The sequence below is a fragment of the Bos indicus x Bos taurus genome, chromosome 27 (assembly GCF_003369695.1).
Source record: "Bos indicus x Bos taurus breed Angus x Brahman F1 hybrid chromosome 27, Bos_hybrid_MaternalHap_v2.0, whole genome shotgun sequence".
NCBI classification, from domain to species: Eukaryota; Metazoa; Chordata; class Mammalia; order Artiodactyla; family Bovidae; genus Bos; species Bos indicus x Bos taurus.
In genome coordinates this window covers 36,394,833-36,410,220 of record NC_040102.1, presented here as the reverse complement: position 1 = coordinate 36,410,220, position 15,388 = coordinate 36,394,833, and the positions used below count along the sequence as shown (strand labels likewise).

The following is a 15,388-nucleotide window of genomic DNA, read 5'->3' as shown; positions in this document are numbered from 1 at the left end:
TATAGAAACTATTAATAGGTAACATTTGTTAAGGCCTAACCATGTGTTGGCCACTGTTCTGAGTGCTTCAGCATGTACTTTCTTATTGAAGTCTCAGAAGAACTTTACATGGTTAAGTTTTATAGGCATAGTATATTTATATAATAGCTATTTAATAATACAAATTTTCATTATGGCATCTCATAAAACACCAAATGGAAGATACATGTATGCCAAATATATTATCTTCTTTCTTATTCTTCTGCCAGTCTTTTATTCAGTTCATCCAGATACGTGGGCCAGCACTTTTTTACATTGTATTTAATGTTAATACTACGAAGCAGATAGATAACAGAAACTGTGTAATGAATCCGGAAAAAAAAAATTGTATCATTCCAGGCCTCTTGCAGTTGTAAGACTCTCCTTCAGATATTTTTTTCTCTTGCTATGTAGAATACTGGTGAAAGTATAATTACACTGACCTGGTTCTTAGCTGTGTGAAAGGACTGAATCTGGGTGCCAAGTTTGCTGGTTAAACTAGAGTTAAAAAATTTTTTTTTCTGGTGAACTGAGAAATGTTTTTTAAACTTATAATGCTTTTGAAACTTTTTAAAGAATCAAATAAATGTTATGTATGGGAATCAGCTGTGAGCCTCATTCTAGTAAAGCTGTTTACAGGTTGGCTGCTCAGGGGTGGAGTCAGCACACCCAGGGTCTGCAGCAGGTGAGTTAAACCTGCAGCGACTTCACCTTCTGCTTCTCCAGCTGGGGTAGGATTTGGACTCCTTTGGCTGCAGCTGGTGGAGAAGGAAATGGCAACCCACTCCAGTGTTCTTGCCTGGAGAATCCCAGGGGCAGAGGACCCTGGTGGGCTGCCGTCTTTGGGGTTACACAGAGTCGGACACGACTGAAGCGACTTAGCAGCAGCAGCAGCTGCAGCTGGTTCCCAAGAAAATCTAGGTTTTTCTTCTGGGTTTTTCCTTTGACAGGAATGTCAAAGTTCCCAACAGATGGCTTTCATCAGCACTTTACATAACTCTGTAAATTCAAGTCCAAAGAAATACTTTTGGCTTCATTAGGGAACAGGTGAAGAAACAGTTCATAGCATGGCACTATTTGGTTTAGGGTTGAAATTAAGCGTGGAGATTACAGGAGTGTAGCATTTAGGTTTGCAGAATGCCATTCTGGGTCAAAATAGTTTTTAACTGCTAGCAATTACAGAAAAGGACCTGCTGTGAAAAAATAAGTCTGGCTGTGTAGTGTTGAGTAAGTTGTATTTTTCAAGTATGATATATTTCATATATTTATTTACATTTTGGGTGTTTTATATTAATTTTTAATTAAATGTTTTTATTAAAGTATATTATTTTTATTTTGAATAATGCATACAAAGTATGGATAAATTCTCAGGAAGAAAAAGAATACAGTCATCTGCATTTTGTAAAACTTGGAGCCAGTAGCCGTCTTGGATAAGGATGGTTCTAATCTTATTTCACAAACAGAGAAGCTGAGGTCCAGAGAGGTTTATGAGTTTTGTTTAATGCCACACGGCAAGTTAAATCACATCTGGGGGATGTGATCAAGCCCTTCTCAGTTCTGTGCTTTTTTCATTAGGCTGTAGTACTGCTTTATAGTTTTAAGAGAGGAAAGACTATAAAATAACATTGTTAGAAATCTCTTCTTTGATGGAAACCATAGGATGAACCCTGGTGTAGAGAATTTTGTTGGTTTTTGTAAACCACAGATACATAAATCTGCTTGTTTCAGTTTTTGAAGACTCTGGAAAGTTGAACAGGTTTTTTTGGTGGGGGGAGACTGAAGAGGAATTAGAAAGTTTTCTTCTGTTTTAGGTAAATATATTATGAGAACACGTTCAGTTCAGTTCAGTTGCTCAGTTGTGTCCGACTCTTTTCGACCCCATGAATCGCAGCACGCCAGGCCTCCCTGTCCATCACCAACTCTCGGAGTTCACTCAGACTCATGTCCATCAAGTCAGTGATGCCATCCAGCCATCTCATCCTCTGTCATCCCCTTCTCCTCCTGCCCCCAATCCCTCCCAGCATCAGAGTCTTTTCCCATGAGTCAGCTCTTCGCATGAGGTGGCCAAAGTACTGGAGTTTCAGCTTTAGCATCATTCCTTCCAAAGAAATCCCAGGGCTGATCTCCTTCAGAATGGACTGGTTGGATCTCCTTGCAGTCCAAGGGACTCTCAAGAGTCTTCTCCAACATCACAGTTCAAAAGCACCAATTCTTTGGCACTCAGCTTTCTTCACAGTCCAACTCTCACATCCATACATGACCACTGGAAAAACCATAGCCTTGACTAGAACATGTTAAACTACCCTAAAACTGAGAGATAAAATACTCCTTGAGTTTTGAAAATAATGTTCACTTGCAGTTAAGTCTGATTTTCAGAAAGTCATGGATGATGATTGAGTGACTTGGGTAGTTGGTTTGAACTTAAAATATTTAAGACTGAGATAGAAAGGGAGGGACAAGCCTTTCTATTATTAACAATTAATGAAGTAATTTTCATTAAAGGCATAAATATGGTTGGCCTAGGAGTGTATCGTCTTATGTATACGTAGTATTTTGGTTCTGGATTTTATAATTGTTGTTGTTCAGTTGCTCTGTCTTAACTCTTTTGCAACCCGCGTGGGCTGCAGCCCGCCAGGCTCCTCTGTCCATGAGGTTTGTCGGGCACGAACACGGGAGTGGGTTGCCGTCTCCTTCTCCAGCAGATCTTCCTGACCCGGAGACAGGACCTGCGTCTCCTGCCCGGGCAGGTGCATTCCTTACCACGGAGCCCCCAGGGAAGCCCTGGTTTTGTAATACCAGGAAACAAGACTTTACAGGACAGGCAACAGACAGCAGGTCATGTTTGTCTTTTTCGGTTTTTATGATCAACACGTCATCTCTGCATTACTTTCACTTTGTTGTAATGGACTAGAGAGTGGCAAATGAAAGTTAAGATCGGGGACAGTGCCTTATAACACCACTGGATAGGGTAATATGGCACTGTTTGGTTCGGGTTGAAATTCAGCATAGAGACTATAGGAGTGCCACATGTAGTTTTGCAGTGGGTGCAAAGTGGTGTTGGAAAGCTTTGAGAGGAGAAAGTGACTGCTGTAGAAAGAAAATCAGGCAGCCTAAAAAAACGTAAAATTGTTGTGTGTATGAAAGAAGACAGCTGCTTCCTTTACCTGTTGTGCAGAAGAGGGGTCCGTGTGTGTAAGGTGATTTTCATGCTTACCCTGTAGGCTGCCCTTCCTCCAGGGAGTAGGGACTGCAGTTGACCCGGAAGGCTGCTGTTTGGTGTTGGTTTTCAGTTCTCTCTGCTTAGGAGAGCACAGGTTTGTCTTTGTTCTTCCTCACTGGCTGCAGTGAGGCACTTAACTCCTAAGTTTTCTAGAACCTATAACAGAATTCCTGAAAACATCACTGCATCGTGTGTGTGTGTGTGTGTGTGTGTGTGTGTGTGGAGTGTAGTGCTGTGCTTTAGTAGTTTGCCGGCTTTTCTGTTCATCTTTAAATGTGTGATGTAGGGTTTAGATCTTCTTTCACCATTTCCCAATTTTAGTTTTTTCTTTTCTTCCCATGCTAGTCTGTTTTCCTTTAAACAGACATAAATAACATAACATAAATCTAAAGTTCTGTTCTTTCTAATACTAAGTCCACTTTAGAATTACCTGAGGAGGCTTAAAAGAGAAACACCAAACCAGTTAAATTGGAGAAGGCAATTGCAATCCTCTCCAGTATTCTTGCCTGGAGAATCCCATGGACAGAGGAGCCTGGTGGGCTACAGTCCATGGAGTCCCAAAGAGTCGGACACGAGCCAAGTGACTTACACACACATGCGTGCACACACACGCAAACCAATTAAATTAGACTCCAGCGGTGGGGCCCAGATTTCAGTTTATTTGCTGACATCTCCCTGCACGTCTGATACGCAGCCACGGTTGAGAACCACTGCTCCTGTGCTTAGAACCAGCATGTCCTGGGGTGGGAACTGTCAGAGGGAGTTGAGGGCGGATGGGACTGGCAGGGAAGGAATTGCCTGTAATTGAAATTCAAATACAGGAAACACTCTCTTGAACGTACTTTGAACTCAGGACAGTGTACCCCCGAATTTTATTCTAGTCCCTGACCATAACCGCCTCATTTTCCACCTTTCTCTCTTTTCCCTCTTACTGCACCTGCTCTTTTATCTCATGAAGATCCCCCATGGGGTATGTTCTTGAAGGAACCTTCCCTGTGTGATTCTGCTGTATCCCCCCATGAACGCTTTCCTTCTAATTGCTTGGCCTTATGGTTTATCATTGCAGGTACTTGCTTTCCTCTCGCATCTAATTGGCAAACCCCAACCTTGAAATTACGCCAACTGTTCTCTCCCTGTGGGCTTCCCAGGTGGCTCAGTGGTGAGGAATCTGCCTTGTCGAGCAGGAAACTCGCATTCGATCCCTGGGTCAGGAAGATGCCCTGGAGGAAGAAATGGCAACCCAGTCCAGTGTTCTTGCCTGGGGAGTCTCACGGACAGGGGAGTCTCACGGACAGAGGAGCCTGGTGGGCTGCAGTCCACGGGGCCACAAAGAGTCGGACACAACCTCAAAACTACACTGCCACTACCACCTTGCTCTTCTGTGGGACTTGAAAATTTTGAAGAGAACTGTGCAAACTCACAGAGTGGTAGGGTGCCGCTTACAAGTTTGTAATCTCATCTCTGTCGTCTGCTTGGGACTGTATGTCTGTGTCTGCAGTCTTTCCCTCTGCAGGAGTTCAGTGTTCTCTCCAGCCCTCTGCCTCGTCTGCAACAGATACTCGTATGTCCTCCTTCGGAGAGAATGGAATGTCTCCAGCCGTGTGAGCTCATCCAGCTTTGCCCTCCCGCCCCACCCTAAATGCGCGGGCGCCTGTGTTCACCCCTCTGCTGCCCGTTCCGGAGACGAGAGGGGCGTCCAGAGGCAGCGGCTCTGTTTGCGTGCAGGATCCTCTCCTCTCCTGCCCGGGAGCCTGGTTCCGTCTTTCACTCCTTGCCACGTGACATGGGGACGTCTCTCCCATCAAGTCCAGATTCTCTCCGTCTTCACCCTGCCTCCTTCCCTTCACCTTGAAGCTTCTTGGGGAAAAGTCTAGAATTGTTCCAAATCTGTTGCAGCCTTGCCTTTGGCTCTAAGTACCGTTTGAAACAGCTCTTGTGGGCAGTTTTCAGTCTTCGTCTTTCCTGATGTCTCAGCAGCACTCAGCACTGGTTGATTATTCTCTCTTCCCTGGCCCTCTGGGATAATTCTTCCCTGGGTCTTTGCCCGCTCCGCTCATCTTTCTGGTGATTCATTTTCAGTTTACTGGCTTTCTGTCTTTTGCTTCTAGCTCACATGTTGAATTTTCTATGGTTCTGTTCTTTGTCTCCTTATTGTTTTCACCTTCCTGAATTATCTCTAGACATACCTTCTCTGTACTGATGACTCTAAATTCATTTATTGTTCAGTTGCTAAGTTGTGTCAGACTTTTTGCAACCCCGTGGACTGCAGCATGCCAGGCTTCCCTGTCCTTCACTGTCTCCCGGAGCTTGCTCAAACTCATGTCCGTTGAGTTGGTGATATCATGCAACCATCTCATCCTCTGTCGCCACTTTCTTCTACCCTCAATCCTTCCCAGCATCAGGGTCTTTTCCAGCGAATCAGCTCTTTACGTCAGGTGGCCAAAGTATTGGAGCTTCACCTTCAGCATTAGTCCTTCCAATATTCAGGGTTGATTTTCTTGAGGAGTGACTGGTTTGATCTCTTTGCTGTCCACGGGACTCTCAAGAGTCTTCTCTAGCACCATGGTTCTTGAGCATCTGTTCTTCAATGCCAGTGATTCTATCTTTTCCCCTTCTATTTGCTGTGATGTGTTGAGACTGGATGTCATGATCTTCATTTTTTGAATGTGAGTTTTAAGCTGGCTTTTTTACTCTCCTTTCATTCACCCTCACCAAGAGGCTCTTTAGTTCCTCTTCATTTTCTGCCATTAGGGTTCTATCATCTGCATATCTGAGGTTGTTGATATTTCTCCTGGCGATCTTGAGTCCAGCTTGTGCTTCATCCAGCCCGGCATTTTGCATGATGTACTGTGCATATAAGTTAAATAAGCAGGGTGACAATATACAACCTTGACGTACTCCTTTCCCCATTTTGAACCAGTCCATCGTTCCATGTCTGGTTCTGACTGTTGCTTCTTGACCTGCATACAGGTTTCTCAGGAGACAAGTAAGGTAGTCTGGTATTTCCATCTCTTTAAGGATTTTTCACCATTTGTTGTGATCCACACAGTCAAAGGCTTTAGCGTAGTCATTGAAGCAGAAGTAGGTATTTTTCTGGAATTCTCTAGATTTTCCTATGATGCAAGAGATGTTGGCAGTTTGAGCTCTGGTTCCTCTGTCTTTTCTAAATCAGCCTTGTATATCTGGAAGTTCTCGGTTCACATTCTGTTGAAGCCTAGCTTGAAGGATTTTGAGCATTACCTTGCTTACATGTGAAATGAGAGCAGTTGTACAGTAGTTTGAACATTCTTTGGCATTGACTGTAGCCCACCAGGCTCCTCTGTCCATGGGATTCTCCAGGCAAGAATACTGGAGTGGGTAGCCATTGCCTTCTCCAGGGGATCTTCCCAACCCAGGGATCGAACCCAGGTCTCCTGCCTTGTAGGCAGCTTGTTTACCATTTGAACTACTAGGGAAGCCCCAAATATGGAATGCTTCATGACTTTGGGTGTCATCCTCGAGTGAGGGTCTTGCTAATCTTCTCTGTATCGTTCCAGTTTTAGTGTATGTGCTGCTGAAGTGACCACTCTGTAAATTCATATCTTAACCCAGACCTCTCTTTTGATCTCTGGACTTATGGATCTCTGTCTTGTGTATCGTCTTTTCTCAGTCGATCACCCTCCTCAGCTTGCTCTTTTGATCTCATGCTTTGTGAGAGGCGTTGCCCTTGACTCTGATTCCTCGCGGGGTGGAACTCTGGTGCCGCCTTCTGGACCCATGTGCCTCTCTTTGGGATTCAGCTCCAGTCCATCCCCAGCCTTTGCACCTTTACTTCTGTGGCGTCTCTTTCAGGGAGCTGCTTGTTCATTCCAGCCGCTCCTCTCCGTGCGTGTCCTCACCATCACTCTCCTGACCGAGCCGCTTCTTCCTCCTAGTGTCATCTCCTTCCGGTTCTCAGGGATCATCTTATTAAGAAGCAGTTAAGAACAGAGGCTCAAGAACCAGAGCGTCTGGGTTTGCATCTCCTGTTGCTACTACTTGCTTTATCACCTCGCATGATTTGCTTAATCTTTCTTTGCCACATTTCTTTCTATAGCATGGGGATAATACAGTGCCTGTCTCATAATGAAGCTCTGAAGATATGAGGAGTTAATAGAGTGTACGTCAATGTTGTCTAATAGAGCTTTGTACGATGACGGCTGTGCTCAAAGCAGTAGTCACTCGCCATATGGCTCTTGAGCCTCTGAGATGTGGCTGGTTGACTGTAGAACTGAAGTTTAAATTTTCTGTACTTGTAATTTAATTGAAATAGCCCCCTGTGACTAGTAGCCGCAGCCCTGAGCTGCACATGCCTCGTGCTGTATAAATGTTACCTGTTACCCTCTTTCTAAAACTCTGCTGAAGGTCCTCAGTGCCAGATTCTGTGGCGTGCAGTTTGTATAACTTTGACCCCCTCTTTACCTTCCGTGTGGCTCCAGTGCCCTTGGGGCTCCTGGATGCGGTGCTGCTCTGAGGGTGGTCCCAGGGCCAGAAGGAGCAGTGATGTCCCTGGAAAACCTGTTTGAGGCACAGATTCTTGGCCCATTCTCACGCCTGCTGAATCACTCACGGGGGGTGGGGCACAACAGTTTGTAGGTTAATAAGCCCCCCAGTTGATTCTGAGGCGTGCGTGCTAGGGCTTGAGAACCGCCACGCGTTCCCAGCTACCTGGTGTTCCTCAGGTCCACCGTGTTTTCTTCTCCTTTGTTTTTCTCCTGTCTAGATTCCTTTTTCACCTCTTCACCACTCAGCTCTTACTTAACTTTGAAGACAGCCTCGGCATAGCCTAGACGTGTTCTCTGTTCCCTGTCACCCGCCTTGCTTCCAGGCTGATTTAGCCAGTCCGTTCTCCAGGAATGGCTCTCTTCTCCACTCCCTCCTTCAGGCCCCTGATGTACAGAATACCCCTCCTCATAGCCCGTTTGCATCATATGGATCGTGAGCTGAGGACCTGGCTGCTCATCTCTGTACCGCATCCGCCTCACACAGTGTCTGCATCATATGGATCGTGAGCTGAGGATCTGGCTGCTCATCTCTGTACCCCATCCATCTCTGTACCCCATCCACCTCACACAGTGTCTGCATCATATGGATCGTGAACGGAGGACCTGGCTGCTCATCTCTGTACCGCATCCGCCTCACGCAGTGTCTGGTGCTTTGCACGTATTTCTGGAGCATCTCCCAGGTGCCAGCACAGTGGTCAGGTCCTGAGTGGGGGAGATGCAGCCCTGACAGTAACACTCCAGTGGTCGGGCTCTGGCGGACTGAAGCAGGGCTGAGGCAGTGTGCCATGGAAAGGCGGAGGGGGTGGGGAAGGTGAGGGAAGCCTTCTCAGAGGAAGTCACATGTGAGCAGTTAGAAAGTGGGGAAGCAAGTGGGTGGGGTGGGAAAGAGAGTGGTTCCTGCAGAAGGAACAGCATGTACAGAGGCCTAGAAGCAAAACATTGTAGGCCCACAACAAACGTTTAATTGAATACGAATTTAAAAAAAAGCAAGTCCCGTGTCTAACTTTTGAAGTGCTACACTCTCCCCAGCAAACTTTAGTTAGCGCTTTATAAAGTGCTTTTATATTTGATATCATGCTTTCTTTGAGCTGATGTTTAGAGGGTAACCTCCAAGCCAGCAGAATACATTTGTCTTTTTTCTTTCTTCCTTCCCTTTTGCCTTTTATATGGTAGAAGAAAGAATGTGTCTGAAGCATTGTTCTACAGAGTGGGGGACACATCGGTGCTAGCAGAGGTAAACACATTCCTTTTATTGCATAAGAATAGGCCAAGATTTTAAGCAAGCAGCTTCAAATTAAGGGCACTGACAAGCACGTCCGGAGGAAGGCTGAGAGGTGGCCCGCGTGACCGTCGCAGCTGTGGGCACTCTTGGAGCCCTACTCTGTGCTGGCCCCTTTTACCCTTGTTGCTGCCGCCCCAGGCTTCTCGTTGCTCTCACTGACCCTCCGTTTTAAGGGCATCAGTCCTTGGTTAATGTGCTATGTAAGTTCCCTTTTTGTAGCTGTTGAATGCCTGCTTTTGTCTCTATGAGACTTTATATGTGTGCTTTTTAGTAAAAAAACTCATCGTTTACTCTCAGAATGCTTTACAAGTAGTTTGGCTCCATCAACTACTAATTTTGGAGAAAGAAAAAAACACACAGTTTTGTTTCTGATAACTTCAGCAATGCAGACAACTCCTAACGTTAGCCTAGAAAGCTAGAGAAGGGAAAAGAGAAAGTCTTTTCCCCCAAAACTTTATACGGGTGGTAATAACATGTTCTGAAGCGTTCCACAGATTGAAACGGGTTTTGCTTTCATCCATATTTTGTTTTGACATAGTATTTGTAGCAGGGTAAGCAGTCCAGGTGCTATGGTGGCCAGGTTTTGCTTATTCAGAATTGTGTGGTTAGTTAAAGGAATAAATAGATCTAGAACCAGATCTCACTCTCTCTCTCCTTTTTTTGGTGGTATCTTTGGTTTGGGTATCAGGGCGATGGTGGCCTCATAGAATGAGTTTGGAGGTTTTCCTTCCTCTGCGGTTTTTTGGAACAGTGTAAGGATAGCTGTTAACTCTTCTCTAAATGTTTGAGCTGTCAGGCCCTGGACTTCTGTTTGTTGGGAGGTTTTAAATCATGGTTTCAGTTTCAGTGCTTGTGATTGGTCTGTTCGTATTTTCTGTTTCTTCCTGAACCAGGTCTCTTTCAAGCCCAGTACTCTTTCAGCCACATTAGGCTGCCTCTTGTTCACGAAGATGATAGCGTTTAAAAAAAAAAAAAAGTGGGTGCTTCTTTAGCATTTTTAGTTACATACATCTGTTAAACCATGTATCAAGTCAGACGTATTATTAATCCTTATACCCAGGTCTTGACACATTGTTAGATGCTCAGAAAATGCTTGTTGAGTGGAAACTGTCAGGTTTAAACTGGAAAGGGGAATGATAGAAATAAGGTTGTTGTTGTCTTCTTTTTTTAAGTATTAAGTCTCCTAGTGAACTTAGAAGCTGAAACCATTTATCCTCTTAAAATATATAGATTGAAGGGAGAGACAGTTTCTGATGTTTTCTGCAAATAGTTGACACCTCAGCTGTAAAGTGCCTTCTGCTGCTTCCTTCAGGGTAATATTTGTTCTGTTACCCACGTAGTGTTTTTAAAAGTTTAAGAAATTGTGTTTCCCCAATAGGTAATGCGTTCACTAGTACGTAAAATTGTAAAAAGTACAGCAGAGGAGTATTCCATGAGACGCAGGCTCCTCACTCCAATTCCCTGGGCGACCAGTTCTCTTCCTGGGAGCCGTCAGTGAGTTTTGTTCATTTTTACCTTCCGAAGCGACCTGTGTGTCTGTAAGCAGCTGCTCTCTGTGCATCTCCCCCCCCCCCCCCCCCCCCCCCCCCCCCCCCCCGCCACAGTTGATAGTGTATCTTAACATTCTGTTCCGCACCCTCCTTTCTTCCCCTCCCTGCTTAATGACAGAGCTGAAGTGTGTTCCATATCAATGCATGAAGTTTGGTGGCGTTCCTTTGTGTGGGTGTGCTGTAATTCACGTAACTAGTCCCATGCTGATAGACATTTGTTTCCAGTTTTTTTTGTGACTACAAATAGTACTCAGTTAAATAACCTCCTTTGTATGTTGTTTTACTAACAGATTCCTAGAAGTGGAATGATTGGGCAGAGTGTGTCTTTCTTTGTAATTTTGATGTTTCTAAGTTTCTCCCCATGGAGATTCACCCAGTGTGTGTATGAGAATCCTTGTTTCCCTCCACCCTTTGGAGCAGTTTTTTCAGACCTTTTGATCTTTGGCAGTCTGATAGTCTGATAAATGTATAATTGTTACCATTTTTGACTCGGTTCTTTCACTCTCATTGGAGTTTGCTCTTCTAGCCTAGTGACAGAGACAGCCTCTGATCACCTCTGATCCACCTCTGAACCTTTCTGCTACTAGGCTGTTTTATGCCTGATTACTTGAAAATATGCAGTTTTTAGAGATCATTGTAAATCTTTTTTAAACTGTTGCCTTAAAAAATATGTAGGTCTTTTTGCTGGATCTCTCTTGTAAGCATTGACTTACACCGATAGATTTCTGTCGAGTAGAATGAGCCCCCTTTGCCCACCATAAAAATCTTAGCCTGTCGCTTTACTACTCCTGGCAAGGAATATATGATTTAGTATGACCTTGTTCGTCAGTCTTTTTAAGTGCTTGTATTTGAAAACACATAATTTTGAATAAATACTGTATGCTAGGTAATACATTTAGGTCATACCAACCTTTTAAGGAAGCTTGTCTATTTTATGGAGGAAACAAAGGCTCATAGAGGTTGAGTGATTTGCCCAAGGTTGTATAGCTTTAGTATGTATGTGCCAGGGTGTAGAGGCTGGTGGAGTGGTCCAAAGGAAAAACACTGTGAATTCGGAGTTGAGGTAAACTGAAACTCTGGGAAACTGGTGCAGGGGTTTAAAGTGCTTCCTAGATTATCATATTAATTCTGATTAGCTTAGGGCTTATATTTAAGAGCACATACCTTGACCTCATCGATTACTTATTGTTTGATTTTTAAATTACTTTACCCTCCATGAGCTTCAGTTCCTTTCCTGTAGAAGAGAAGTAACCACCTTAGGCATCCAGCAACTGCCTATTAAAGATTGTTTCAGGCTTGAGCAAGTCACGGCTCAAGTGGTTCCTTTCTTTTTTTTTTTCCTTCACTTAAAAAAAATAAGCAGCAGGAAACAGTGCTGATTTCCCTCTCCTTTCTCCAGAAAATACCAGAACAAAACCAAACAAATTGATTTATTAACCCACAAAATACTGCCATCATATTTTAAAGGCTGAAGTTTTCATGAACACATACCCACTTTTAACAGGACATAGAAGCAGACGTCTAGATAGATCAAAAAACATATTTCACACATCTGTAATCCATTTAAGTTAGGGTGGATATTCTCTGGTTATATTCTTGTAGAAATAGGGACAATATATGACAATCCCTCCTTTGGCCTTGTTTTTAAGTAACAGTATTTCTCTCTTCTTTAGTAAAAATACCAACCAAAAAACTAACAACCCTCACTCACCACCCCCACCCAGAGTACCCCCTTTGTTAAAGCTGTCAAAATAAGTATGTATTTTGTATCTTGAAGTTCAAGAGTAGAGTAAGGATGAAGCCTTAGAGTTGTTTTTCATCATGCAAAGCAACCTGGCCCATATTGAAAATCAAACCAAGGACTTTAATATAATTAAGCACCATGTTGTATAGTACTGCTTCTCAAATTTTCATCTGGAGATCTTTTTAAAATGCAGTTTCAGGTCTTTGCCTGAGATTTTGCATTTCTAACAAGCTCAACACTTCCACGGCTGCACCGAACACCCTTTGAGCAGCAAGTTTCTGTAGGACTGAATTTCTCCTTTACTCTTGACTGATTGTCCTAAGTCATATACTTAATTTCAGATACTCAGCAGATTTCCCCTGAACGCCTGTGTCGCAGGCACTGTGCTAGGACTGGGGTTGTAATGAGAATGCTAGGGAGACACTGCTGTCAGTCAAGGGAAAGCCACGGGAATAAAAACAATCAAGTAGTGAAGTAGTGTGGACATGTCCAGGGAACTCTGAAAAAATCTAAGTGAAAAGCTGCTTTTTAAACAGGTTTATGAAGATCCTGAAACTGGATTGTCTGATATGTTGTCATCGAAGTTCTCAGTAGATGTAAGGTGAAACTGAATTGTCAGTCTGAAACAGATGTTGGCAAACTTTTTTTTTTGTGAAGGGCCATATAGTAAGTATTTTGGTCTATCTGACCACTCTCTGGTCTCTGACACAACTACCCAACTCTGAGCAAAGCAGCCACACGTATCTTCTTGTAAGATTTTGCCTTTAGAACCGCTGGCGGGCTGGATGTGGTCTGAAGGCCGCAGTGTGCCCACCCTGTTTATTACACCTCCTATATTACACTCCGTTGTAAGTTGTGTGGAAAATAACTTAAAGTAATAATGATTTATTTAAAAAATACGTTCTCTTGGAACATGTTCATTTTCCTAGTGATACCCCTGAGAATGGATCATGCATGTAATTGTCTTTTGTCCTGTGTATCATCGGGAAAAGATGGGCAAAGAATTATACCTAATACTCTTATTGAAGAACAGCTCAAATGCCCATTTCATCCTTTTCTTATATTGGAAAAGAAGCTATGACAGGTAAGAGGGGTTAGGGAGTTTCAGTACAGCTATGTAATGAAACATTTCCATAATTTACTTTTTCTGGCCAGTATTGAAGAACATGTAATTTCTGGATCAAAGGAGAATGACGTCGTTGGGTACTCAGATCAGTTATCATTTAAGGTGATGAATAGAATTTAAGCTCTGGAGTTTGCTTTCTGGTCTCGCCGCTTAACTAGTTGTGATCTTGAGCAAAGAATTTATAATCTCTTTGCCCCTCAGTTTCTTAGTAGGATCATGACCCTGAACACAGTTTTGGGGATGATAAGAAACGCTATTTGATAGAACTGGTAAACAGTAGGGCCTCAGTAGATGTTACTTTCCCTCCCTTCTGATCTGCTTGAAAAATTAAGAAAAACATGTCTCTGTCACATAAGAATGTTAAAATCTTCTTGGAGGTAAAAAAAGTGATAGAGGAGCATGCTCAAAATAACATGCAGACAAATATAAGGCCTCTTACTAGAGAAGTAAGGAGGTAAGAGTTGTTTAACTCTGGAACTGAAGTCGTAGAAATTTTTTCAATCCAAATTCCTATTTTTACAGAAGAGATTGCATGACTTCCACTAAGTATCTCTATGTTGTCTTTGTAAATAGGTAAAGAAGGAGACTAACATTCATCCACTAACCAGATATTACTGGCTCTTGGTTAGGAATTTCTTTATCTCTAAGCTAAATTCATCTTGTTTCACTTTAAACACTTAATAGCTTTCTTTGCTTATTTTGAACCCTTGGTAAATGTTGATTCAAATAATTTTGTCTTCAGCAGAGATGTAAATTAAATAATCTTGATTTATTTAATGTTGCCACTAGGAACAAATTTTTAACGACATATTTGTAGTTCTTTTAGCTTAGTTTTTTTGGCAGACCTAAAAATTTAGGTAATATTAGTCTTTTTGAATTGCATCAGTAGAAGGGAATACTAACAAGCCAAAAAAATGATACATTATATATGTGTGTGTGTGTGTGTGTGTATATATATAAATTACTATTTAATGGCTTAACCCAGTTCTTTTCTGTCTTGGGTTATTGTAGTTGTCTTTCGGCTGGCTTTCCTTCATTCATCCAATAAATAGGTAATGATACCTGGCGTGATAAATGCTGCGAATTGAGCAGTGAACCAAACGGGTACAAATCCCTGCCCTCATGGAGCTTGTATTACCTGGCAGACTCCAATCTAGCATTCTGAAGCTCACGTCTGTATTGTCTGATTATTCTCTCTAAAATGTCTCGTCTTCCGTTGTTTAGAACCTTCAAGCCTGTTGGATTTCTGTTACTATGTGGATAAAATTCAAGCTCCTTGGCCTTTTTGCAGCTTCATCTGTTGCCACACTCTTTTTGACCCACTATCTTTCAGCATATCACAGTTCCTTGTAAGCACCACATTCTCTTGCCTTTCAGTTTTTATATGTATTTATTTCTGTTTGGAATGTCATTCTTTTAGATATTCCTCCAGACAAAACCAAAAATAGCTAATAAACCTCCTTGAACGACCCACTACCATTACTGGTTTGGTGAGATGAGTTTCTTCCTGTATGACCATAGCAAATATATTCTCATGGTATGTTAGGCATGCTGGGTTTTCTCCCTAGATTATGATAGTCTGTTTAGCTGCATCTCCTACTGGAATTAAAAGCAAATTGCTTTTTATTTCTTTATTTTTCAGTGTCTGTCAAGGGGCTTGGCTCATAGTTTGAAATATCCATTGAACAGTGAATGAAATGCACGAACTTCTATCTCAGTACTATCAAGATACCTAGAGAGTGTTGGGGGTTCATTCAATAAATCTTTAAATCTGTGGAGTGCTTACTGTGTGCCAGGCAGTAGATAAGTAGATGACCTGCTCCAGGTGAGTCTGTGGTAAGACTAACAACTTCCTCACTTTTACAACAAGCTCTCTTTTCTTTTTAATCATTACACACACACAGACATCATAAATAGTACAGATG

General features: G+C 42.8%; 1 protein-coding gene and 1 non-coding gene across 3 annotated transcripts in view; one reads left to right on the top strand and one right to left on the bottom strand.

Annotated features, from left to right (window-relative positions):
- Window positions 1–15,388, top strand: part of KAT6A (lysine acetyltransferase 6A) — a 108,812-nt gene that overhangs the window by 9,546 nt on the left and 83,878 nt on the right. The gene's annotated exons all lie outside the window — the stretch shown is intronic.
- On the bottom strand, window positions 6,698–6,804 carry LOC113885108. The gene has a single exon (XR_003509149.1). It is a non-coding gene; the product is annotated as a U6 spliceosomal RNA (small nuclear RNA).